General features: G+C 38.1%; 1 long non-coding RNA gene across 2 annotated transcripts in view; it reads right to left on the minus strand.

Moving 5' to 3' along the window:
* LOC125969059 (uncharacterized) overlaps window positions 1-11,550 on the minus strand; it is a 51,350-nt gene extending 39,800 nt beyond the window's left edge. For both annotated transcript variants that reach the window (XR_007481421.2, XR_007481420.2), the window contains exon 1: window positions 11,400-11,550. This is a non-coding gene — a long non-coding RNA (uncharacterized lncRNA). The remainder of the gene's footprint in view (window positions 1-11,399) is intronic.
* Between the last annotated feature and the right edge of the window lie 315 nt (window positions 11,551-11,865).

Below are 11,865 nucleotides of genomic sequence, written 5' to 3' on the forward strand. Positions count from 1 at the left end.
GATCCCATCAAATGTCCACTTGAATGGCCAGACTGATCACCTCCATAAAAATGGTCCTTGGAATAAGTTAACAATTGTACAATCTTATGATTATGTCAGCGGTCCTATTGCACAACAACCTTGTCGAGTATATGCAACCATTGATTTTTGCTAATCCCAGTTGTCACTACTCAGGGCATATACAGAGATAACCAACTAACCATTGACTCAGATTGATGCCATCACTGAGTGGGAGCTGAACCCATGCAGCCTGCAGTGAACCGACTTCAATTCTATCTGCTGTTCTACATCCATGGGATGTATTTTTCAGACTGTCACTCTTTTTTGGTACTGCGACTCAGTGGTTCTTTGATAAGGTGGGCCGGAATTGTGACATGAGAAACGAAATCTTTAACTTCTACAATTTTTTTTTGCAAAATTTGCAGCAGATTGGCATATTTTGGGTAATGCAATTGGCTTGCAACCAGTTCAGTGTGTCCCCTGCCTACTGCCAGAAGTCAGCTGGGATAGGCTCCAGCACGCCCGCGACTCTCGTGAGAAAAAAGCACTTCAGAAAACGAATGGATTTTTTTGGAGCTCCTGAAACGTGATAATTTTGGAGGTGCGATGATTCCGGCTGATGCAGCGTTATTTAGAGTAGAGTCAAAGACAGTTCTGCTTGCTTTCTTTGATTCTTGACTACGTTTGTACTATAAAATACAACTGTTGAACAAAACAACATAACTGACTCAGCTTTGCAAGCATCTATTTTATGTTCTTCTTCTCAAATATTCTCGCTTACAGGTTTAGTTCTTTCCACGACTACCGTACTTCAATATTTGCGAGGCCCCGTACAGCTAATAAGGTAGATTACTTGAATTTGGCTTTGCAAAGTGAGAACATTACTTAGGATTTCTTCAGCAAGGATCCAGCAAGAAAACTGATTTCAAAATCGTATACCTCTTTGAGAATCTTCACACCAGTGTCTCCTCAAAGTTTGGCTGCACATATATCATATGCCACTACAGGGAATAAACAAAACGGTGTTAACTAGGTTAGTTTAGTTATCGTTAGGACATATTTTAGTGTCGTACGTAAATCCTAAATCCTTGTTGTGAATGTTGTATGCTAAAACAGAGATATGTCACACATTGGATGCTGTGGATAGCAGCATTTCTATTTATTATTTTTCGTCTTCTACTCTGTTTTTGCAATTGGCAAATACTGGCGCATTACCGCTGCCATTTTTAACATGCATATTTGTTTCAAAAATGTGACTAAAAGTTCAGTATGATACATCACAATGAAAGTTGGACTGGTGCGACTTATTCTCTGAAGCATTTTATTTTGTTAAAAAAAACAACATTTTATTTGGGGGGGGACAGAGACTATTCTGAAGATTATTGTTTGACTGGAAGTCATGGACATGATAATAATCATTTTGGGAGGAAAACTAAATGGGAAAATGACAGGGTGGATTCCGATGATCAATCACAAAAACAATGACGCCCACATCTCATCAGGACAATTGGACAGGGAGGGAAATGTCGGCGCTTGAAGCTATGTGCTCGGCAACAAGCTGCAGTAAGACAACACCTTTTTTCTGTACGGTGAGAGCCATGTAACGACAAAGTGCGACATGCACCAGAATGCTGGCCGAAGTTGGGAGGAGGAGGATCAGGTAATGCTGCCGATGGGTCCAAAATGAACATTAGTTATTGTAGGTTATGGGTCAAGCTGGATGGTAATGCACTACATTTATACTCAAATATCTTTTGGTACAAACTACTTACCAGAGTAGTTATGATGCAACATATTTTTCAGTTTTACTTGAGTATAAATGCCAAGCAGTAACAATATTTTATTCAGTTACATTGAACTGCTTGCTACCTTTATTTCTATCAATTTAGTAATTTATTTCTTTTGCAATCGACTTTTTTTCCTTTCTGTCAAATAGTCAGGTATTCATATGACCGCACACAGTCTTGATGAAATGACTCAAGGTGATGAATTTTCAAGAAGAATGTCCCTGCACTGACATTAAGGCAATAATGACATTTCAGTTTTTGAAAAACAACTGCTTTATATTGAGCTGTAATTTATCTGCCCAAATGTGGAAATTTCAGCATCCAAAAAGTAAGTTGCAGATATTTATTTATTTATTTATTTTTAACTCGTTTTGGCTGTTCATGGTCATATGTAGCCCAACTGTCAAATATGCATCTTTTGGAGAGCAAGTTGAAAGCAATCTCAAAGGATGGATGGACACCCTTGCCTGGCCATCAATTTACCACATTGCTCCGGGACACATGATCACATAAGCAAATTTTTGTCATTGAATACGATCTCAACTCTTAGATCTACCCCCGCTTTGCTTTTGGGTCCACATATAGAGAATTGCAGTTAGCCATAACAGGAGGACAACTCTTTGCTTTAATTTAAATCATGTTATTCTGAATTAATAGGAGTGTGAACTCCAATATTTGGCTAACCCAAACACCTCTGGGTATAATGAGGAAATTATTAGTTCAAGCAACTTTAACAGTGGTGTAACGGTAACGGTAACTGGTGATGGTAACTACAACAGAGCCCGGCATCCTTTTTAAATCCCTCATCTTTGCTGCCTCCCTCACACATGTCAGAAGCAATTTCAGCAGATCTGCATGAGTGCTCAGTGGGCGAGAAGTGGCAAATCAAGTCAGGCTGCATGGCAAAGTATCTCATTTTGTACATTATGTGGCTGTATATATGAAGAAGAGGTTCAATTTCTCAGATATTATGGAAAATAATTTTCTGGTGCTAGATTGCTGCTTATTTCTATCTTCTTATGGAATAAAATAAAACTGATTTGGATTACTCTCATTTTCCTGAGCTGTCCAATTTCCCAAATGTTTTCTGTTTGTGGTTGTTTGTCAGTCAATCAAATCTTTATTTATATTGCACTGTTTATGATATTTGATCTGCAATGGGGTTTGGTTGAGCTCAGTTGGCAGTCACTTCGGAGGAGGACAATCAACCAGTTTTTTTAACGAGGCAAGCCATCTGCACTACTGTTGGGTTGGGGATTCTAGACGGACACGTATCTTAGGGTATTGTTCACAAGTCAAGAAAGGATTCATACAGGCGGGTGTATTGATGCAGCATCAATGATGTGAAGAAGCAATGGAGCCAAAGAGCAAAACTCTGATGATTACTTGCCAATTATAAATTCCCACTCTCATTTACGGTCATGAGTTGTGGGTAATGACCGACAGAATGTCCCGACTAGCCTGGATCCTCCCGGAAAAGCTCAATGAAATCTGGGATTCCCTGCTGATAAGCAAAAGATCGATTGATTGATGGATGGGATTTCCCATAATGTCTCCTCATTATTATTGTACAGGCAACTAGTACAAATAAAATGAGGTGTCTGTTTGATGGATGATGCTCTTATTTGTCTGATGAGTCATTTGAGCATGACGTCAAAAAGAAGGATTGCTACTACAGTATTTGTTAAAATGCAGTAGATGTAAATTATGAGATGAAAAATACTTAATGAAACGTTTTAAGGGGAATGCCAGACGCACTTTATGTATGATTATATTTGTATGCTGTAGTTTTAGTCAAGCATAATGAAATAAACCACACTTTGCAATTTTATGTGGCCTTTAGTCCAACAGTTTCCTTGCAAAGAGATGAAGGCAAAGCTGTCCACACTTTTAAAAATCTGCATTTGCTTATACAGTAGTCTCCAATTGGATAACTTGTATGGTTAGAAAGTTGAAGTAACTTGACATAGGACTATTGTAACCTCTGCTCGCTTGGCAATAAATAAAGCAAACTGAAAATATGGAACTTGCATATTGAACTTTTGACTTTTAAGATGAATTGTGAATCATAAATGGTCATCTCTCACTTATATTTCGGTATTGGTAAAAAAATGATGGATCCATAAAATAAATGGATAATGCAATTGATCTATTGTAGACTTACTGCAGTGTTAAAACACAGATGAGGTGGAGACATTGCACCACTCCATTGCAGTGAAAATCAATTATTTAATCGATCCCTGTGTCCTTTTATTTCTTCTGGCTCTCGATATTCCATCCAGCAATGATGAGAAAGAAAAGGATTCTGTCTCTTTTTCGTCATCTGCCATCACTCTCACAGTTCTCATATCAACCTTGGTAGATCGTCCTTCTTCATTCCCTTCCTGTATCAATCAACTGGAGACGTGCCACAAGTCATCTGTGTTATGAACCACCTTCGTCTTGGCGGAAGACCCAGCCTCAAATGTCAACACCACCATTCACTAGTTGAAGTATTGGAATTTGGTTCTCATAAACTATCTCCCAATAAAATATTGGCTGAAGGTGAAAGAGGTCACCTGTGTGGTCTTCAGTCTCAAAGTTGTTTATGAATTTTTACAAGAAAAATCCCAAGCACTTTCCAACAGCGTTGCCAGATGGTCATCTTTCATCATTCCCCCCTTAGTGCTTTTGTATTCATAACAGCTCAATGCTCACAAGCTGCAAATAACAATCCGTCAATTACCTTAAAAATAACTTCAAAGTCATTAGGGTGCCTGACTGGCTTTTTGTAAGGGGAATAGTGGCTCTGCTGTTGCTATAGAGACCTAAAGAAACCTACCATATAAGGTCTATGACGTTTGGTTGACCAGTCTGGACAACTTTGCATGATATTGCGAGTAACAACACAAAGTTTTAGCATGTTTCTGCTTTGTAACTCCCTCTTTTACACTGTCCATTAAAAAATTTTATGGCTCAGAGGGCGTACTGGAGCCTATACCGTCTGACATCGGGCGAAAGGCAGACTACCCTAAAAATGGTCGCCAGCCAGTCGCAGGGCACACGTCCACATGCACACCGCCACTGAGCACGAATTGATTCCATGCTATACCTACACAAGTTAGGCAAGTGTACCATTAGACCAGCAGCGACTTTAATATATATATATAATTTCAATCAAATGTATTGCAATAGAGAAACATATATAACACGCAGGACACAATACCGAGAGGACCGGAATTCGTGACCCCTGCTGTACACTGTAAATTTTCCAGTAATGTTTTACAGTATTCAAAAAGACACTTCAGAATGCACACAGTAACGACCAGGTATGCTGTGTTCTGATTCAATACTATCGCAATTAAATTGTGTGGTCCTGCTGTAACGTTGAAATGAAATGCAAATAGCAACACTCAAGTTGAACCATAAACTACGAATGAACTGTCTTTTTTCATTTTATATTACAACCTAAAGCATCTAATGCCCAAGAGTATCTTTCAGTTATTGCCGAGGGCTCACATCAAACAAGAACTTTACATTCAAACAGCCTGATAATGTACAGCTTGGCAGCCCGGGATATTACCAAACAGTAACAAATGATGCATATCTCGTAAATCTGCTGACTGGTGTCATTATAATAAATAAAGCGAGATGAAATTTTGTCCATGAAATCCTTCACTTTACTGATATGTTTACAGTGTGCTTAGAAGTGTGATGCATGAAAACAAAACATTTTTTTAATTTGTAGTCACACTGCCATTATCTCTTTTTATTAACCAGGCTTTGCATTTTATTCACTCTCTGCTTTATGGGTCTGAGAGTGTTTAAATTGAAGCAGTGACTCATTAAGTGCAGCAATCTTCACTTATTAGTCAGTTAATCTGTCTAATTAATTTGCATCTTGAGTAAACGGCCGCATATAGATAGTCTCTCTTGAAGGAGCTACACACATCAAAGCATACACATTTATAAACATGCATTTTCATAAAAGCATTAAATACCTTCTAAAACATCTTAAAGATTTTGGAGACCAACCAATATATTTTATTTTCTAAATGTCGTATAATATATTTCATTATATTATACAATAATATTATATATTATATTTTTTCAGGCTTTTTTTTTTTAGTAGATGCGTTCTCAACATGTTTATGATTTTTTTATTGCATTTTTGAAGATGTTTGAGTCGTCACCAAGAGCCACCCAACTCTGCCTTTGATTGACTAATGTCTGTTAATTTACTTCCTTTGATTTACACTCTTAATACTACTGTTGGATTAAGACTTTTGATTGTAGTGAGGATGAAAGACATACAGGGCAGATCTTATCCAGAAATCCGGCACAGCGTCGGGGTACTTTAAAGCATCAAAGTTTCTCCAAAAGAGCAGGAAAAGAAACTTTCCAGGCAAAATTGAGAATCCGAAGAGGGCCCATATCTCAATCTTTGAGCATGCCTCAAATCCCTCTTTAAAGATGTATATTCGGTCAAAGGTCAGGGCTCATGAATGAGAAAGAGGTGCTTTCAAACTTCTTATTAGCACTCTATATAATCTGCACGTAAAATCGGAAAACTGACTGCCAAGTGCCAGACCGATAAGGAATTTCAATTATTGGAGAAAAAAAAAAAAAAAAAAAAAGGCAGTAGTTTTGTCTAGATCACCATCATGTGGCAGCAGTCAAGACCTTAAAATATGTGTCTATATCATGTTGGTCTTCTCAATGCACATTAAAAGTTGTTGACAGCTGCTTAACATCATTTGCCTACAGTTTGCAATGGAGCTCACAATCATGAATTTAAAAACATTTATGTATTAGAATACGCCATCAGATCAGCATAAAAATAATTCCTTCCTTGGCAGACAAAAACAACTATCACACTAAAAATTGTGAGTCCTCCTGGAACACTCTCTGCAAATTTGGCAGTTACAGACTGTGATTTAAAGGATGAGACACAAAAATCCACCCATCCATTTTCCACTACTATTTCTGTTCAGGGCTGCAGGAAAGCTGGTGCCAATCGCAGATGACTTTGGACGGGGTATTTTCTAGACTTGTCTCCAGTCAATCATCGACGACCAACAACTACTACTACTACTGTACACCATCAATCACTTTAACTGCAAAATCAATATATAGGAATAATTTCATCTGATGGTGCATGTAGAGATATTTGAATGGTAATTTTCTTGTGCATTCCTTTTCTCAGATTTTCTGTCTTTGCCGCTTGGTTACCATGGTTATCATTTTTTGCTACTTTTTGGAGGGGGGCACTCAAATGCTGACATGGCCACAAATAAGATGCTGTGCAACAGCCTATATAACATTCAATTTCAGGGGTGAAGTTGTATTATACATAAAAAATGTGTAGTCTGTGTGATACGTAATATTTGTATTAGATAAAATTGGATCTTAAAAAAGGCGCGTAGCCTTCAGGGAAGCATACTATAGTTTTTCTTGGATGTAGTTTTTCAGGTTGCACAGCACTATTTTTTCCTTCTAGAAACACCTGTGGCTGAAATACGTAGGAGCGTAGCATTACAGATTTGTCACTGTGCACAAGATGTTTTTTTTCCACATTTCAGGACCGCTCTCAGACAGTGTTGACCGTGAAATTGTTATATTTGTACTGTTCATGCAAGTTGAAAGACACAAACCAGACGGCCAAACCTGTGTGGGTGTATGTGTGGGGATAAAGCTGAGACCGTAAAAAAAGCAATCAATTCAATTTGAAGTTCAATGGGAATATGAAAATAAAGATGACGTGTCCGTCTACGAAGGGTAGACAATATCATGTCAATGACACATTCTAAATTCCTTTATTTATTCCATTCTATAAATTACATGAGATGACACTGCACCATCTGACAACATAACATCACGACCTGTCCAATGCATGCGAGTCGATAAAGCGAGCATTTGTTGAGCCACAGTTGTTGAGCCATCTGTAAAGTTTTGTTTACAATATGGGGTCAAATTGTTCAGCATGAGCTACACACATAGTGAGAACGTAACGTAATATTTTTAGGAGTTTTGATGGAATAGAAGCACATTTCAAATACATCCAACTCTAGCCTGAAAGCAAAATCATAGTCCCATTAGATTGTATTGGATTTTGTTGATCAATATTTTTGTGTCAGCACTTTTGTCGCACACAAACACTGACCCAAGGCAAATTATCTTGAGCATTTTCTACCCCCTTTAAATTCATTTTCTACTTCTGCGGTGATGTGCTGAAAGGTCCACAGCCGGTCGAATCAAATAATTTAACTGAAGCGCTCCTGTAGTCAGTACAAGGGAGCATCGCAATGGAAATCTCAATTTTTAAACATCAGCAAAATGAAAGGGGTTTGGCGGTGACTAACGGTAGATAAAGAAGATCCGTGACGATAGAAAAACACCAGCACTGAAAGAGGAGGTCTCCGGTTAACAGGAGACAAAAGAACATAATGGGATGTGCAAGTGAATGATGAAAGATACTGTTTTGCTTTCAAGGCTATTCCTTTAAAAATGTAAAAGATTTTTGTGACCCATCAACAAGAGCAAAGATTTCAGGCATTTAAACTAGTAAATGGAATAAAGAAGTGAGAAACACTATGGCTGTTTTTTTTTTTTTTTATCTTAATTTAATAGCAATGTTTCTTGTTTGGCGGCTCGGTGACGCACTGGGTAGCACGTCCGCCTCACAGTTAGGAGGGTGCGGGTTCGATTCCACCTCCGGCCCTCCCTGAGTAGAGTTTGCATGTTCTCCCTGGGCCCGCGTGGGTTTTCTCCGGGCACTCCGGTTTCCTCCCACATCCCAAAGACATGCTTGGTAGGCTGATTGAAGACTCCAAATTGTCCCTTGGTGTGAGTGCGAATGGTTGTTTGTCTCTGTGTGCCCTGCGGTTGGCTGGCAACTGCTTCAGGATGTCCCCCGCCTACTGCCCGATGACGGCTGGGATAGGCTCCAGCACACCCGTGACCCCTGTGGGAACTAAGCGGTTCAGAAAATGGATGGATGGATGGATGGATGGATGGATGGATGTTTCTTGTTTGCACTTTTTGACTTTGTGACGGTTTCCATCAATACGGTCTCTAAAATAATTTATGCTTGCTCAACACCTCTATCACTCTTTCTACAAACTCCAATCTTGAACAGAGTGCTAATAAATAATCTGCCTAATTAGTTTTGCAGAAGTAATAAATCGTTTCATTTAATTAATCGACAGAGTTGGCGCACTGCTCTCAAAAAGCAAACACTCTTCAAGAGTGAGACCTGGAATATAATGAAAATTTAAAATCTTTTTTTAACTTGGCTTGATTTTATTTTTTCTCAAAATGCATCAAATTGATGTGTGTAAATGTGAAAAAAGATAAATTTGCTTCTTGGGGAACATGCCTGTAAACCCCCATAGGTCGGTCCTATACTTCTCACCTTTTAAACATCCGACCAGTTTTCCTGCATGGAATGGCCATGATTAGCTTTTATTTGAACTTTCTACTGTTTACTTTTAAGCCTCCATTTCCTGCCTTCATACATATTTTGTGTTTGAAAATCTCTTCACGTTTTGACAAGATATATACTTTTCATATACAATATATAAAAAGAATCGGTCCAAGATTTGTGCAAAAATTTTCATTAATTGACCGCAGTTATTTTAAGTATAAAAGGTTTTCCGCCAAATTATATATTTTTTCTTCAATTCCTGAGTTAGTCTTGGGACTGAGATGAACAATGAAGGAGCTTGATTTTGCATCTGGTGGGCCATGTCTACAATTTTCAGTATTCTCCCATTACATTTCAAATATATGTGTGTCACCTTTGAGGGTGTAAGGAACAACAGGAAACAGCAGTCAGTGTACTTGTGCTTTGAATTCAAAGCAATGTCGCGTTGTGACTTCAAGCACCGTGTCCACTTCATCCCATGCGGTTTTGTCAGCATACAAATCCCAATTCAAGCACAACATTTTGTCAATTCATTGTAACTTTAGCTCTCACAATGTATGTCCTTAGGTGTTCACAAACAAAATGAAGGGACATGCCTGCGTTAAATTATGCTCACTTGTTGACACGGGCAGACGTGATAAGACAGGATGGATCTTAATCAATTAATTGGAGTGTGTGTGTGCATGTCGAAGAATGTCCTGTAAATTGAGTAAAGCATGTATTTTTAATGAGAATTCATGCATCTGTATTTGACAGCGAGAGCGTGTGTGCGTGCGTGCGTGCGTGCGCATCCATGGATTCGCCTCAGGTATTTTTAATCAATGATCTCTCATTTCCTCTATCAGCTACATATTCCAGCATGCAAATACACAGGAAATACATTTTATTCATCTTGATTGAATATTTACTCTAAAATAAATTGCTTATTTACAGCATACATATTTTCAAATTACTTGAGTCCAATTGGGAGTTAATCCCTGCAGGAATGTGACTAAACAAAAGTGCAATTTATTTATTTCAACCACTGTATAAACAAATTCCAACACCGCTTTAAGATTCACTGATAACATAAAAGAGCCTCTAATCCAGTCAGAAGTTGTTTGCTCAATTAACAGTTTCCTATTATTATATTAATTATTATATTAATATGATATTTAGTACAGATGGCCTACTGAGTGTACTGTCCATTTTAAACAAAGTTAACAAAAAGTGTGTTCTTCTTAGAGAATTATTTCACATCCTTACTTGGGACCGATGTGACAAAATATCTAAATAAACAGAGGCAGTTATTTTTGTTTTGCTCTGGACCCTTAACAATAGAAATATGGTCTGTTCGATTTATTTTCCGTCTCTGCTGGCCTCCGTGAAATGTCTCAGTGGTAGTTTTAACTGCAATAAATGTCCAAAGCCACATATTTGCAGACAAAAACAAACGTGTGCAGATAGTTGAAAAACACAATGTGGCTGCTAAATCTTTTTAAATGGCGGTAAATCAAGCTCATAAATATTTGATGGAAGCTGGCACTGAAGCAAACATTTTGACGGATTACTTAAAGTACGAGCAAAAGTGACATGAATTTGGAAAAGCACATTAAACATTACAGAGATAGTAATGTAATTGTTCTGGTATGGATCCTACTTTAAATTGGGTTCTGTCCCTCCAGTGAATCTATAAATATGAAATCTGCCATTGACTGAATTATAATCTGACAGGTGAGTGATACCTTGTCAAATATGAGTTTGATGTTCTCTTCTATTGAGATGAATATTTATTGGACAGTCACACAGTCATACATAAGGGTTGGGGGGGGGGGGGGGGCAGGTGGACAAAAGAGAGACCATCACCAATAACTTTTTACTAGAGATGGATAAAATCTATAGATAAAGTAGAAAGGCAGTGCTACACGCTGTGATCATTCAAAAATGGAACATAATGAGAAAGGGCAGGCTAAGTAGTGATGGGGGTGGCTATACAAGTGCATGTGAAGTGTTTAAAGAATTTCTGCAAAATGTTAATTAAAGCCCATTAAAATGATTGATTAAAAATATGGAAATGAATGGGGAAAGTGAAATATGGACTGTGATATAGGACAGTATTAAGGTTTACGCAAAGAAAATACAGTAGTACAATAATGCCAAACCAAACATTTCAAACAAACAAAGCATTAACCCAATTTAGAATTACAGCATCCAAGTTCATTTCCTACCTGTTGCATGTGACCAGGAACTGAGGAGTCTCTTTGGGGGTTTTTTTCTTTGCTTTCCTTGTTTAAGCTATTTTTCTTTCATTAATAGGTTTTCCCTTGTTTGTTCCCCCATCTCACATGTTGGTCCGTAGGCAATATGGCCATCCCTGGCATCTGACAGGAAGTTTGGTGAATTGTGATGTGGCTTTTTCTCTGCCCTCTGCAGGTCAGGAGGAGGACTAGTGGCTATTTTGCCTCAATGATATTGATTTTTTCTAATACCAAAACTGATGCTTTGCATATGATTTTTTTTTAACCCCATGCAACAAGTCAACTCAGAGTGGGGGATCAAACTTTTTCCATTACCAAGCATTCCCTCCCGCTAGACATTAGGCATGCCCCATCTTTGAATACTTTAAATCTGTCAAGCTTCTGTATATGGAGGGTGACTTTAGATTTGCAGACTTTAGATTAGACTGTGAAAGTA

The sequence above is a fragment of the Syngnathus scovelli genome, chromosome 5 (genome assembly GCF_024217435.2).
Source record: "Syngnathus scovelli strain Florida chromosome 5, RoL_Ssco_1.2, whole genome shotgun sequence".
Classification (NCBI taxonomy): Eukaryota; Metazoa; Chordata; class Actinopteri; order Syngnathiformes; family Syngnathidae; genus Syngnathus; species Syngnathus scovelli.